Genomic DNA, 16,601 nt, shown 5'->3' with positions numbered 1-16,601 from the left:
CCTCACGCTCCCTCTGAAGGCCTCCTCGCGCGGCTGAGGGCAACGCCAGGGCTGAAGCACCACCCTGCGCTGCCGCTAAGTGTGGGCTGGGACAAGTTGCTGCACGTCCCACACCCCAGCGCCTCCATCAGTAGCACTTTCTCAACATGTGAGCCAAGGAATACTCATCTCCTGGAACACGGATCTGTGGTCAAATGAAGTGGGAAAATGCTACAAGATTTCTCCTGAGTCACCGTGGGCATTAACGCCGTTAAAGGCCCTGAGCAGTCCTGCTGCACTAGGTGTCCATCTGAGTTGACCTGAGAATCCCCTTCCTGAGTAGCACTGATCAGCACGTGGATGCGCTAGGAACACGGGTCGGCCTCCCAGCACCTGCGCCAGCACAATTTGGGAGAGCCCTGCAGCCTCCCGACACGCGGTGCCCTGGTTCCGACAGGCACTGACCCAGGCTCGCTGGCCCCTGAAGGCCAACCTAGTCCCCCTGTTCCGAGTGGAAATCTTCACTGGAGGGAAGTGGCGATGGCAGGCCCAAGACGTGGGCACAGCAGGATAAACAGCAGACTGGTGGTGAGGTACCGTCCTTTCCCTTGCGCCTGGGTTTTCTGCCACCATCCCCTCTGCTACTGCACACGTCCTGGTCCTGGGTGACATGCAGGGGCAGGGGCGGAGGCAAAAGCGGATGCAGGGGTGGGGGTAGGGGATGGGGGCAGACCCAGGGCAGGGGGGGAGGCAGGGCGGGGGCACAAGCAGGGCCAGGGCAGGGGGCAGGGGCAGGGGCAGGGCAGGGGCAGGGGCAAGGGCAGGGGTAGGGCACTCAGGCCGCTGCCCCTGCCCCAGGTTAAAGAGCTGCTCCTCCAGGAAGGCACCCCCCAGGCTGTACTGTTCTTGGTGAAGATGCATTTCTTTGGGCTACAGTTGGCTTCCTCCAAGGACGAAGTATGCAAATCTGAGGGCTCTCGCCGGGTAGTGCAGCCCCCGGGCAGCAGCATGAGGCCCACAGCAGCCCACACGACCTGGGGCACGGGGGCGCCGCAGCAGGTCAGGGCCAGGAGCCGCAGGGTCCACGCCAGCAGGCACTGGCTCCTCTCCTTGGCCAGAGGCCCGTGTCTGTAACAGGCAGCAAAGCTGAGGGACCCAACTGTCAAGACGTAGCCTACAACATATATCCTGTGCTCACACCACAGCCACTGCAGGTTCTGCATCCACTGGCACACCACATACACTGAAGCAAACCAACAACTAACCATTACAGCCCCAAAGGTGCTATACTTAGGGATGCGCCTTCTTGCCAGCAGCAGGAGGAAGACTGGTGTCATCAGGTCGCCCAGCGCCATCCCCAGGCAGTAATAGAAAATGGAGCTTTGGTCAGTCCCAGCAACAACAACAACAACAAAATCACAGAAATTCCAGAAAACTGAGATCTTAAGCCAGCCAAAGGAATGACATTTCTATTTTTCATTTTTATTTTTTTACTATTATTCTGTTAGCTTTTTTTTTTTGCTTTTTGCTTTTTTCTTTGTTTTCCCTATTTTGTTTGTTGCTTCTTTTTTTTTTGCTTCTTTCTTTGTTCTCCTTTTTTTTGTTTGTTCCTTTATTTCCTACTTCTCTTCACATTATTTTTTTCAACCATGTGAGCAGCAGACATGTAAGCGGCGCACTCTTGTCCAAGGAGGATGAGCCCTGTGAGCAGCCTGCCTCTAGCCTAAGAGCAGCAGCCTCATGTGGCCTGCCCCTGTCCAAGGAGCAGTAGCTGAGTGAGCAGCCCGCTTCCCCGTCTGAAGAGCAGCAACCACAGGAGCAGTCCAACCTGTCTGAGAAGCAGCAGCCGCAGGAGCAGTCTTCCTACGTCTGAGGAGCGGCAGCCATCACAGCCTGCCCCCATCCGAGGAGCAGCAGCTGCACACAGCCCGCACCCTGCACAAGTCCGAGGAGCAGCAGCTGCACAAGCATCTTGCCCTCGCCCAAGCAGCAGCAGCCACACGAGCAGCCTGCCCAATCCGAGGAACAGCAGCTGTGTGAACAGCCTGACCCCTTCTGAGGAGCAGCATTTCTGCGAGAGGCCCAGCCCCATTCGAGGAACAGCGGCAGCCCACCCCAATCCATGGAGTAGCAGCCATACGAGCAGACCGCCCACTTCCAAGGAGCGGCAGCCCTATGCAGTATGCACTGGCCCGAGGAGCAGAGCCACAACAGCCTGCACCTGTCCAACAGGCAGCAGCCGGTCCTAGGAGCAATAGCCCCACAAGCAGCCCACCACATCAGAGGAACAACAGCAGCATGCAGCCAACCCCCATTCAAGGATCAGCAGCCACGTGAGCAGTCCGCCCCAGTTCAAGGAGTAACAGCTGCATGTGTAGCCTGTCCCCATCCAAGGAACAGAAGCCTCGTGATCAGCACATCCTCTGTCTGAAGAACAGCAGCTGTGTGTGAAGCCTCCCCCCACCAGCGAGAGGACCCACCACAGCTGTGGACAGCAACCACCAGAGGTGCTGCTGCCAACTGAGGAGCAGCTGCTACCACAACCACCCGAGGAGCACCCACAGCTCAAGGAGCCACTGCCACATCAAGGAGTAGCCCCTGAAAGACTCAGCATCTAGATATGTCAGTGAGATCAAACATGGGTAGACAAAGAAAGCCCGAAAGGAAAAAAAAGGAGAACTCGCCAGAAAAGCAGCTAAGTGAAACAGAGGCATGCAGCATGACAGAAAAGAATTCAGATTAAGGGTCCTAGAATGCATAAACCGGATGGAGGAAAAAATCAACAATTTATACAAGAATCAAGAAGAAACAGATGAAAAAATCAATAAACTATGTAAGAACCAAGAAGAAATGAAGAGTGATATAGCTGCAATAAAAAACACCACTGAAAGTTTCAACAGTAGACTGCGGGAAGCAGAGGACCGAATTAGCGAATTAGAAGACAGAAAAACAAAACACACCCAAACTGAACTGCAATTGGAGAAAAAAATTAAAAGACAGGAGGAGAGCCTAAGGGAGATATGGGACAACATGAAACAAAACAACATACGAATAATAGGGGTGCCAGAACAACAGAAAGAGGAACAAGGGTTAGAAAACCTATTTGAAGAAATAATATCAGAAAACTTCCCTGAGGTGGGGAAGAAAAAAGTCACACAAGCCCAGGGAGTCCCAAACAAGGTGAACCCGAAAAGACCCACACAAAGACACATCATAATTACCATGGCAAATGTTCAGGACAAAGAGAGAATCTTACAGGCTGCAAGAGAGAGACGGAAAGTTACATACAAGGGATCTCCCATTAGATTATCAAATGATTTCTCAACAGAAACACACCAGGCCAGAAAAGAATGGACAGAAATTTACAAAGTGATGCAAAGCAAAGGACTGAATCCAAGAATACTCTATCCAGCAAGGCTATCATTCAAAATTGAAGGGGAAATAAGAAGCTTCACAGACAAAAAAAGGCTAAGGGAGTTTATCACCACCAAGCCAGCCATGCGAGAAATGCTAAAGGGACTGGTATAAATAGAAGAAATAAAAAGCTCAGAAAGAAAATAGCCACAAAAAAATAGAAATGGCTACAAACAAGTACCTTTCAATAATAACTTTAAACGTAAATGGATTAAATGCTCCAATCAAAAGACATCGAGTGGCTGAATGGATAAATAAACATGACCCATACATTTGCTGTCTACAAGAGACCCACCTCAGAAGAAGGGACTCACACAGACTGAAAGTGAAGGGATGGAAAAATAACTTTCAGGCAAATGGAAATGAAAAAAAAAGCTGTGGTAGCAATACTTATATCTGACAAAAGAGACCTCAAAGTGAAGGCCATAACAAGAGATAAGGAAGACCACTTCATAATACTAAAAGGATCAATACAACAAGAGGATATAACTCTGATAAACATATATGTACCCAATGCAGGAGCACCCAAATACATAAAAAAACTCCTGGAAGATATCAAAGGAGAGATAGACAACAATACAATCATAGTAGGGGACTTTAATACACCACTGACATCACTGGATAAATCCTCTAGACAAACAATCAGCAAAGAAACAGCAATCCTAAATGACTAACTAGATCAGAAGGCATTAATTGATATCTTCAGAACACTTCACCCTAAAGACATGGAATATACATTCTACTCAAAGGCTCATGGGACATTTTCAAAAAAAGACCACATATTGGGCCAAAAAAAAGTCTCCCAAAATTCAAGAAGATTGAAATCATACCAAGCATCTTCTCAGACCATGAAGGCATAATATTAGAAACAAACTACAATAAAAACAACGCAAAATACTCAAACACTTGGAAGCTGAATAGCATGTTATTAAATATTGATTGGGTTACCAATGAGATCAAAGAAGAAATTAAAAACATCCTGGAAACTAATGAAAATTAAAACACAACAATCCAAAACCTCTGGGACACAATGAAAGCAGTCCTGAGAGGGAAGTTTATAGCTCTACAGGCCTATCTCAAAAAACAAGAAAAAATGGTAGTAAATCATCTAACGCTACATCTCAAAGAATTAGAAAGAGAGCAACAAGAAAAACACAGAGTGAGCAGAAGGAAGGAGATAATAAAGATTAGAGCAGAAATCAATGACATAGAGACCAAAAAAAAATACAGAAAATCAATGAAACCAAGAGCTGGTTCTTTGAAAGGATAAACAAGATTGAAGATCATCTAGCCAGGCTCACCAAGAAGCAAAGAGGGAGGACGCAAATAAACAAAATCAGAAATGATAGAGGTGAAATAACAACAGACCCCACAGAAATACAAATGATTGTTAAAAAATACTATGGACAACTCTACTCCAACAAACTAGACAACCTGGAGGAAATGGACAAATTCCTAGAAAAATACAACCTTCCAAAACTCAATCAGGAAGAATCTGAAAATCTCAATAGGCCAATAACTATGGAAGAAATTGAAGCAGTCATCAAAAAGCTTCCAGCAAACAAAAGCCCAGGACCAGACGGCTTCACAAAGGAGTTTTACCAAACATTCAAGGAAGAACTAAAACCTATCCTCCTCAGTCTACTACAAAACATTCAAGAGGAAGGAACACTTCCAAGCTAATTCTATGAAGCCACCATCACCATAATACCAAAACCAGGTAAAGACAACACATTAAAAGAGAATTACAGGCCTATATCCCTCATGAACATAGATGACAAAATACTCAACAAAATCTTAGCAAATCAGATCCAGCAGTACATCAGAAAGCTCATACAACATTACCAAGTAGGATTTATCCCAGGGATGCAGGGATGGTACACTATCCAAAAATCAATAAACGTGATACATCACATAAACAAATTGAAAGAAAAAAACCACATAGTCATATCAATTGATGCAGAAAAAGCATTTGACAAAATCCAACACCCATTTTTGATAAAAACTCTCAGCAAGGTGGGAATAGAAGGATCATACCTCAACATAATAAAAGCCATCTATGACAAACCCACAGCCAACATCATACTCAATGGACAAAAACTAACACCATTTCCCCTAAGAACAGGAACAAGACAGGGATGCCCACTTTCACCACTACTGTTCAACATAGTCCTGGAAGTATTAGCCATTGCAATTAGACAAGAAGAAGAAATAAAAGGCATCCAAATTGGAAAAGAAGAAGTAAAACTGTCCTTATTTGCAGATGACATGATATTATACATAAAAAAACCCTAAAGACCCCATGAAAAAACTACTAGACTTCGTACATGAATTTGGCAATGTAGCAGGATACAAAATGAATGCCAAGAAATCTATGGCATTTTTATACACCAATAGTGAACTTACAGAAAGAGAGACTAAAAAAACAATGCCATTTACCATCGCACCAAAAAAATTAAGATACCTAGGAATAAACTAAACTAAAGAGGTAAAAGACCTCTACTCAGAAAACTACAGGACGTTGAAAAAAGGGATAGAGGAAGATATAAAGAGATGGAAGAACATACCATGTTCTTGGATTGGTAGAATCAACATCATTAAAATGTCCATACTACACAATGCAATCTATAAATTCAACGCACTTCCCATTAAAATACCAATGGCCTTCTTCAAAAATCTAGACCAAACTCTCCAAAAATTCATCTGAAATAAATAAAGACCCCAAATAGTTGCAGCGATCCTGAGTAAGAACAAAATAGGTGGGATCTCAATACCAGATATCAAGCTGTATTACAAAGCCACTGTTCTCAAAACTGCCTGGTACTGGCACAAGAACAGACATATAGATCAATGGAATAGAATAGAGAACCCAGAAATCATCCCGAACCACTATGCCCAATTAATATTTGACAAAGGAGGCAAGAGCATACAATGGAGTCAAGAGAGTCTCTTCAATAAATGGTGTTGGGAAAATTGGACAGATACATGCAAGAAAATGAAACTAGACCACCAACTTACACCATACACAAAAATAAACTCAAAAATGGTTAAAGGACTTAAATGTACGATGGGAAACCATAAAAATTCTAGAAGCATCCAAAGGCAACAAAATCTCAGACATATGCCGAAGCAATTTCTTCTCTGATTCAGCTCCTAGGGCACTTGAAACTAAAAAGAAAATGAACATATGGGACTACATCAAAATAAAAAGCTTCTGCACAGCCAAAGAAACCATCAACAAAACAACAAGAAAGCCCACTGCATGGGAGAACATATTTGCCAATGCTATCACCTATAAGGGTTTAATCTCCAACATTTATAGGGAACTCATACAACTTAACAAAAGGAAGATAAACAACCAAATCAAAAGATGGGCAAAGGATCTAAATAGATACCTTTCAAAAGAGGACATTCAGAAAGCCAAGAGACATATGAAAACATGCTCAAAGTCACTAATCATCAGAGAGGTGCAAATCAAAACTACAACGAGGTACCATCTCACACCTGTCAGAATGGCTATCATCAACAAATCCACAAACGACAAGTGCTGGAAAGAATGTGGAGAAAAAGGAACACTTGTGCACTGCTGGTGGGAATGCAGACTGGTGCAGCCACTATGGAAGACTATATCGAGTTTCCTCAAAAAACTAAAAATGGAACTCCCATTTGACCCTGTGATCCCACTTCTAGGAATATATTCCAAGAAAACAGAACCACCAATCAGAAAGGATATATGCACCCCTATGTTCATAGCAACAAAATTCACCATAGCTAAGATCTGGAAACAGCCTAAGTGCCCATCAGTAGATGAATGGATTAGAAAACTGTGGTACATCTACACGATGCCATACTATGCTGCTGTAAAAAAGAAGGAACTCTTACCATTTGCAACGGCATGGACGGAGCTGGAGAGAATTATGCTAAGTGAAATAAGCCAGTCAATGAAGAAATAATACCACATGATCTCACTCATTCATGGATAATAGAGTCCATTACAAACTTTTGAACAATAATAGATACAGAGGCAGAGTTGCCTCAAACAGACTGTTAAACTACGTCAGGAAGGCCAGGGAGGTTGGGGGGGGGGGGCAGAAAGGGGGGTAAGAGATCAACTAAAGGACTTGTATGCATGCATATAATCATAACCAATGGACATAAGACACTGGGGGATAGAGGAGGCCAGGGGATTGTCAAGGGCGGGGGAAAAAAGGAGACATATGTAATACTCTTTGTAATAATTTAAGCAATAAAAAAATTATGTAAAAAAAATAGATACAGAGGAGAATCGAAGATGGCGGCATAGGTAAACACCGGAGACTGCCGCCGTAAACAACCACTTCAAAAATACAACTAAAAGTCAGAACGGACATCAACCAGAACCACAGGAAGGCTGGCTGAGGAGAGACTCTTCAACTAGAAGCAAAAACAACAGCATTCCGACGCACAGAGGAGGCGCAGTGTGGAAAATTTAAAGGTACGGTGGTGCGGTGGTGAGGTGGTGCACACGCAAAGCGGGCTGGTGGCTGAGGGCGCGGTTGTCGTTTTCACTCAGGAGTGAGTCTCAGACTCTGGGCTACAGATCCGGGCGAGTCTCTAGGGACCCAGACTCAAACGGGAGAAGCGGGACTGTCTGGCTAAGGCCCCTCCGAGGTTTGCAGCGGTTTCTGGGACAGAGAGGCAGAGCCCCTGGGGACGAACTGAGAGCGGCCATAGCTGCTCCCTCCCCCCGCCCTGTTGAGCCCGCCCCACCCAAACCCTGCGCAGAGCCATTTGCCGATCGCCTCAGGCAAGGGCTGGACTAGCGCCTCCCCAGAAGACAGACGCTTTCCAAACAGCTGATTCCTACAGCCAGTCGGCCTGGTGGTCAAATACCTCTAGTGTTAACTACAACAATTAAGGCTTGGCTAGAACAAGACTGCGCACAGAGACCACAAGGGGGTGCACCAAGAAAGCATAAAAGATGCGGAGACAAAAAAACATGACAGGAATGGAGGATATGGAGCTAAGAATCGCAATTTTGAGGGCTTGCCATAAATTTGTGCAGAGCCTCACGAAAACTAATGAGACCCTCGATGCTACGATAAAGAAATTAGAAAGTAAGCATACACGGACTGAAATAAAGAATATTATACCCAATAGCAGACCAGAGGAGCACAAGAATCAAACCAAAGATTCGACAAAAAACACCCAATTGGAAAAGCAAAATGAAAAAAGAATCCGAAAGTGTGAAGATAGTGTAAGGAGCCTCTGGGACAGCTTTAAGCGGACTAATATCAGAATTATTGGAGTGCCAGCAGATGAGAGACAGCAAGATATTGAAAACCTATTTCAAGAAATAATGGCAGAAAACTTCCCCCACCTGGAGAAAGAAATGGACTTACAGGTCCAAGAAGCACAGAGAACCCCAAACAAAAGGAATCCAAAGAGGACCACACCAAGACACATCATCATTAAAATGCCAAGAGCAAAAGACAAAGAGAAAATCTTAAAAGCAGCAAGAGAAAGAGGCTCAATTACCTACAAGGGAATACCCATACGACTGTCAGCTGATTTCTCAACAGAAACTTTGCAGGCCAGAAGGGAATGGCAAGAAATATTCAAAGTGCTGAATACCAAGAACCTACAACCAAGATTACTTTATCCAGCAAAGCTATCATTCAGAATTGAAGGTCAGATAAAGAGCTTCACAGATAAGGAAAAGCTAAAGGAGTTCATCACCGCCAAACCAGTATTATATGAAATGCTGAAAGGTATCCTTTAAGAAGAGGAAGAAGAAGAAAAAGGTAAAGATACAAATTATGAACAACAAACATGCATCTATCAACAAATGAATCTAAGAATCAAGTGAATAAATAACCTGATGTACAGAATGAACTGGTGATTATAATAGAATCAGGGACATAGAAAGGGAATAGACTGACTATTCTTGGGGGGAAAAGGGGTGTGGGAGATGCGGGAAGTGACTGGACAAAAATCATGCACCTATGGATGAACACAGTGGGTGGGGAGTGAGGGTGGAGGGTGGGGTGGGAGCTGGAAGGAGGGGAGTTATGGGGGGGAAAAAGAGGAACAAATGTAATAATCTGAACAATAAAGATTTAAAAAAAAAATAGATACAGAGGCAGAGCTGCCTCATAAAGACTGTCTAACAGCAGCGGGAAGGCCAGGGACGGTAAGGGGGCAGAAGGGGGTGGGGGGGTAAGCGATCAACCGAAGGACTTATATGCATGAATGTAAGCATAACCAATGGACATAAGATACTTGGGGGTAGGGGATGCCAGGGGGTTGTCAAGAGCAGGGGGGAAAAAGAGAAACATGTAATAACCTTTGTAATACTTTAAGCAATAAAACAATTAATAAAAACTACAATAAAAACAACTCAAAATACTCAAACACTGGGAATCTGAATAGCATGTTATTAAATATTGATTGGGTTAACAATGAGATCAAAGAAGAAATTAAAAACATCCCGGAAACTAATGACAATGAAAACACAACAATCCAAAACCTATGGGACACAATGAATGCAGTCCTGAGAGGGAAGTTTATAGCTCTACAGGCCTATCTCAAAAAAAAAAAACAACAACAAAAAATGGTAGTAAATCATCTAACTCTACATCTCAAAGAATTAGAAAGAGAGCAACAAGAAAACCCCAGAGTGAGCAGAAGGAAGGATATCATAAAGATCAGAGTAGAAATCAATGACATAGAGACCAAAAAAACAATACAGAAAATCAATGAAACCAAGAGCTGGTTCTTTGAAAGGATAAACAAGATTGATGATCATCTAGCCAGGCTCACCAAGAAGCAAAGAGAGAGGACCCAAATAAACAAAATCAGAAATGATAGAGGTGAAATAACAACAGACCCCACAGAAATACAAATAATTGTTAAAAAATACTATGGACAACTCTACTCCAACAAACTAGACAACCTGGAGGAAATGGACAAATTCCTAGAAAAATACAACCTTCCAAAACTCAATCAGGAAGAATCTGAAAATCTCAATAGGCCAATAACTCTGGAAGAAATTGAAGCAGTCATCAAAAAGCTTCCTGCAAACAAAAGCCCAGGACCAGACGGCTTCACAGGGGAGTTTTACCAAACATTCAAGGAAGAACTAAAACCTATCCTCCTCAGACTACTACAAAAAATTCAAGAGGAAGGAACACTTCCAAGCTAATTCTATGAAGCCACCATCACCATAATACCAAAACCAGGTAAAGACAACACATTGAAAGAGAATTACAGGTCAATATCCCTCATGAACATAGATGTCAAAATACTCAACAAAATCTTAGCAAATCGGATCCAGCAGTACATCAGAAAGATCATACACCATGACCAAGTAGGATTTATCCCAGGGATGCAAGGATGGTACAATATCTGCAAATCAATAAACGTGATACATCACATAAACAAATTGAAAGAAAAAACCACATAGTCCATATCAATTGATGCAGAAAAAGCATTTGACAAAATCCAACACCCATTTTTGATAAAAACTCTCAGCAAGGTGGGAATAGAAGGATCATACCTCAACATAATAAAAGCCATATATGTGGATTAGAAAACCTGTGGTACATCTACCGGATGGAATACTATGCTGCTGTAAAAAAGAAGGAACTCTTACCATTTGCAACAGCATGGATGGAGCTGGAGAGAATTATGCTAAGTGAAATAAGCCAGTCAATGAAGGAAAAATACCACATGATCTCACTCATTCATGAATAATAGAGACCATTATAAACTTTTGAACAATAATAGATACAGAGGCAGAGCTGCCTCAAACAGATTGTCAAACTGCAGTGGGAAGGCCGGGGAGGGTTGGGGGGCAGGAGTAAGGGGGGTAAGAGATCAACCGAAGGACATGTATGCATGCATATGAGCATAACCAATGGACATAAGACACTGGAGGGTAGGTGAGGCCAGGGGATTGTCAAGGGTGGGGGAAAAAAAGGACACATATGTAATACCCTTTGTAATACTTTAAGCAATAAAAAAATTTTTTTAAAAGAGCCATATATGACAAACCCACAACCAACATCGTACTCAATGGACAAAAACTAACCATTTCCCCTAAGAACAGGAACAAGACAGGGATGCCCACTCTCACCACTCCTGTTCAACATAGTATTGGAAGTATTAGCCATTGCAATTAGACAAGAAGAAGAAATAAAAGGCATCCAAATTGGAAAAGAAGAAGTAAAACTGTCCTTATTTGCAGATGACATGATATTATACATAAAAAAACCCTAAAGACTCCATCAAAAAACTATTAGACTTAATAAATGAATTTGGCAATGTAGCAGGATACAAAATGAATGCCAAGAAATCTATGGCATTTTTATACACCAATAGTGAACTTACAGAAAGAGAGACTAAAAAAACAATGCCATTTACCATCGCACCAAAAAAATTAAGATACCTAAGGATAAACTTAACTAAAGAGGTAAAAGACCTCTACTCAGAAAACTCAAGGACGTTGAAAAAAGAGATAGAGGAAGACATAAACAGATGGAAGAACATACCATGTTCTTGGATTGGTAAAATCAACATCATTAAAATGTCCATACTACCCAATGCAATCTATAAATTCAACGCACTTCCCATTAAAATACCAATGGCATATTTCACAGACCTAGAATGAACTCTCCAAAAATTCATCTGAAATAAATAAAGACCCCAAATAGTTGCAGCGATCCTGAGTAAGAACAAAATAGGTGGGATCTCAATACCAGATATCAAGCTGTATTACAAAGCCACTGTTCTCAAAACTGCCTGGTACTGGCACAAGAACAGACATATAGATCAATGGAATAGAATAGAGAGCTCAGAAATAGGCCCGAACCAATATGCTCAATTAATATTTGACAAAGGAGGCAAGAACATACAATGGAGTCAAGATAGTCTCTTCAATAAATGGTGTTGGGAAAATTGGACAGATACATGCAAGAAAATGAAACTAGACCACCAACTTACACCATACACAAAAATAAACTCAAAAATGGTTAAAGGACTTAAATGTACGATGGGAAACCATAAAAATTCTAGAAGCATCCAAAGGCAACAAAATCTCAGACATATGCCGAAGCAATTTCTTCTCTGATTCAGCTCCTAGGGCACTTGAAACTAAAAAGAAAATGAACATATGGGACTACATCAAAATAAAAAGCTTCTGCACAGCCAAAGAAACCATCAACAAAACAAGAAGAAAGCCCACTACCTGGGAGAACATATTTGCCAATGTTATCACCCATAAGGGTTTAATCTCCAATATTTATAGGGAACTCATAAACCTCAACAAAAGGAAGATAAACAATCCAATCAAAAAATGGGCAAAGGACCTAAATAGACACCTTTCAAAAGAGGACATTCAGAAAGCCAAGAGACATATGAAAACATGCTCAAAGTCACTAATCATCCGAGAGATGCAAATCAAAACAACAATGAGGTACCATCTCACACCTGTCAGAATGGCTATCATCAACAAATCCACAAACGACAAGTGCTGGAAAGGATGTGGAGAAAAAGGAACACTCGTGCACTGCTGGTGGGAATGCAGACTGGTGCAGCCACTATGGAAGACAGTATGGAGTTTCCTCAAAAAGTTAAAAATGGAACTCCCATTTGACCCAGTTATCCCACTTCTAGGAATATATTCCAAGAAAACAGAAACACCAATCAGAAAGGATATATGCACCCCTATGTTCATAGCAACAAAATTCACCATAGCTAAGATCTGGAAACAGCCTAAGTGCCCATCAGTAGATGAATGGATTAGAAAACTGTGGTACATCTACACGATGCCATACTATGCTGCTGTAAAAAAGAAGGCATTCTTACCATTTGCAACAGCATGGATGTAACTGGAGAGCATTATGCTAAGTGAAATAAGCCAGTCGATTAAGGAAAAATACCACATGGTCTCACTCATTTATGGATAATAAAGATCATTATAAACTTATGAACAAAAATATGTACAGAGGCAGAGCTGCCTCAAACAGACTGTCAAACTACAGCGGGAAGGCCGGGAGGGTTGGGGGGCAGGAAGGGGGTGGGGGTAAGAGATCTACCGAAGGACTTGTATGCATGCATATAATCATAACCAATGGACATAAGACACTGGGGTGTAGGGGAGGCCAGGGGATTGTCAAGGGCGGGGGGAAAAAAGGAGTCATATGTAATACTCTTTGCAATACTTTAAGCAATAAATAATAATAATAAAAAAAAAAGAAAACGGGGCTTTGACTCAAGTGCTCCGCATGACTGAAGAGGATGATGCCGGCCACAAACAGGAGGATGAGCCTGAAATCCACAAAGCTGCGAGTTGAGTTATGTGTACTGTGTGCCTTCTGGCCGGCTTCACAAAGAAGCACAGGGTCTCCCCATGTGGACAGATGTTCGCGGCTATTTCATGAGACTCACTCGGGGTCCAGAATGTGTGGATCTCACACTTGATAACAGAAAGAATGGTTTCTGGGTCCTGGCAAATGTGTCTTTCTGTGATATATGCAATACTGGGCCGGTCTGCACTGGTGATCTCTACCTGCACAGTTGACCATATGTATTTCCACTCAATTTGGGGTTTTTGATGGTAGCAGTAACAGTCTGACTCAGAAGTTTTAATTAAATCCATTTCCTTCAAAGCTCTGCACCTTGAAACTGCCAGCGGTGCCCTGAGCGCCGCCTGATGGCCACCTGTTGAGGGATGTTTAATGAAAGGAAGACACAGAGGTAAGACGAGCACACAGGCGATTGATGCCGGACAGAGGGCTACAGCTCACTCAGGCATGTAGCAACTCTGTACCCTCAACCATTGCTTTTATTGGGGTTTGGCACGAGGTTAGTGCGTCAGCAGTTAATCAACAAAATTTTGTTTTGTTCTATATTACAATAGTGCATTGAAGACAACTTGCAGCTGTGCACTCCCTTTCTGCTCTACCCATGACTATTTAAGCTTATCCTTTCTCAGGGAGGTAAATGTTCCGGGAACTCAAGATTGTGTGCAATCTTGACCCAGCATGACTCTCTTGCAAGTCACGTGGTGAACATTCACTTCTTCTTGGCAGGACTTCAGATCCTTGTTTACAAATGTCCAGCTACAAATCCCCCTTTTTTTCTTGCTTCATTTGATGGAGCATCAGAGATAACACAGCTGCTTTTCTATTAGCTAATTGCTTGGTTTTCCCAAGTCTTTGGTAGACTAGATATAAAATGATACAGAGACAGTTTATTAATAATAGCATTCCAGCAGAAGCTCCTAAAATGGCTTGTAAATGGGGTATAGGATTTAATTTTTGCAATCCCTCAACCATATCTTTTAACACATTTTGCCCAGTTAATCTATGCAATTCCTTCTGAAATGTTTCTTGTATATGAGATTGTAAATCTAGAATTTCTTCTGTTAGATTCTTATGATTAAACAAATGTTTTTTAACCTTTTCCCATGGAAACAAACTTTCATTATAAGATACAGGGGTAATGCAAAATGATGAATAATTCCAGTCACATTTCATATGCATTTGTCTTTGCAGACTTACAATTTGATCTCCTATCATTAATACAGCTTGTTGCAGATCAGCAATTTCTGCATGTATTTCGGTATCGATTTGTCTTTGAACGAACCATAATTGTTCTGACTCCTTATGCCAATCAGCTACAAAATCAGTAGTCTGAACAGATTGTTGCAATGCTACTCCTGCAATAGCTGCAGTGGCTGTAAGTCCCAAAATTACTGTAATTAACATTCCAATAAACCTTTTTTCCTCTTTTAAGCAAATCTTCTGCAATATACTGTAACATAGCAGTAGCTGGAGAATCCTGCCATCTATGATGCATTTGTACTGGCAGCCATACTCCAGGTCTATCTTTCAAAATATAAATGTTTTCAGATGATTGGTTAAATGCAATAGAATAATTTATACAAGTATAGAAAGAACAATTAATACAAGAAATTTCCCCCGAGTTAGCATTCCACCTAACATCTCCTTTCATTAATAAAAATGGTAATTGAACACAGGCTTGTACAAAGGCAGTTTTGTTAACATAAAATTGTAAGGTGTAATTCCCAGAGTTATTTTTATAGAAGCCAGTCTATGCTTTCAAAGAGTGTAAGGCAGATCCCAATTTCCATAAGTCAGATTGAACAGGATGTCCTTCTTGATGAGGTGTTGGGGGTGCAAATTCTCCACCATGCCACATGATGCTTGCATTCGCTTGTGTGGACATCGATTTGTTCTCTCCTCTACGCCATCGTAGATCAGCTCCATTGGCTTTGGAACGGGCAGAACCTGAATGGCTCCAATCAATGACGCTTCCATATGAAGTATTAGATAAAACCCGAACCGTCTTTCCTCGACAGGATTCCCAATGGACTCAATTGGACAAGTGCGTAAACATAGGAACATGACATGGTGGAAGTAATGGAGGTGTACTATTGTTATCCCAACTAACATTTTTAAATCCATGGGCACTCAGAAGAAACAAACACCTGTTTTTTGTTGCAGTAGTAGTGTTTTCCAAAATGCTCAGCCAGGCTTGTGCCTGTATTGTTGAACAATGGTCTCCTTGACCTAAGCATATTGGCACTTCCTGCATCCCAGTGGTATAATTTTCTACGACTCTACCTTCCTCTTCTGGTTTTAATGGACCTCGATCATCATAAGATCTGGGTAACCAATTTGAGTCATTAACATAAATTTGAACCTTTGAATCCAACCAAGAAACACCTCTATTCAGTGGGGGATTAGGAATGTAAGCCCAGTATGTATGATTCTCACATTTACCTGAGTGGTTATTAGTGCAAGCATAGCAAGGAACAAAGTAGATGGCATCACTTCTTTACCATGATGCCAAACCAGTTGTTCTCCCTCTTGGGTAAGCTTCTTCACCTGACCCCAGGTTGGTACAGATGAATGTTGCATTGACCGTAGAGCTTTGCATCAACGTCATCTCTGAGAAATCCTTGGTCAGGTCACTTAAGTAGAACTTCCTTTTGGTTCCCATGTCTCAGCTTAAGATGCCTCTCAGGAACCCAGAACTTTTCTTTACCTGTGGAAATATAAGCATAACCTCACCCCCATCGTAGGGCCCATGCAGGATCCCACGACTGAGAGGACTCATGATAAAACACAGGTTGATTCAATTCTTGTGAAACCTCCTTTACCCAATGTCGCTGAGCAGCAGTGCTGTCAGTCTCATCTTGA

General features: G+C 42.3%; 1 pseudogene; it reads right to left on the bottom strand.

Moving 5' to 3' along the window:
* Positions 1-210: 210 nt before the first annotated feature.
* On the bottom strand, positions 211-16,401 carry LOC139006260 (nuclear envelope integral membrane protein 2-like; annotated as a pseudogene).
* Positions 16,402-16,601: the final 200 nt, after the last annotated feature.

The sequence above is a fragment of the Myotis yumanensis genome, unplaced genomic scaffold (genome assembly GCF_028538775.1).
Source record: "Myotis yumanensis isolate MYYU_CA2020_CCGP unplaced genomic scaffold, mMyoYum1.0.hap1 SCAF_3, whole genome shotgun sequence".
Lineage (NCBI taxonomy): Eukaryota > Metazoa > Chordata > Mammalia > Chiroptera > Vespertilionidae > Myotis > Myotis yumanensis.
This window is presented reverse-complemented; position numbering and strand designations above follow the sequence as displayed.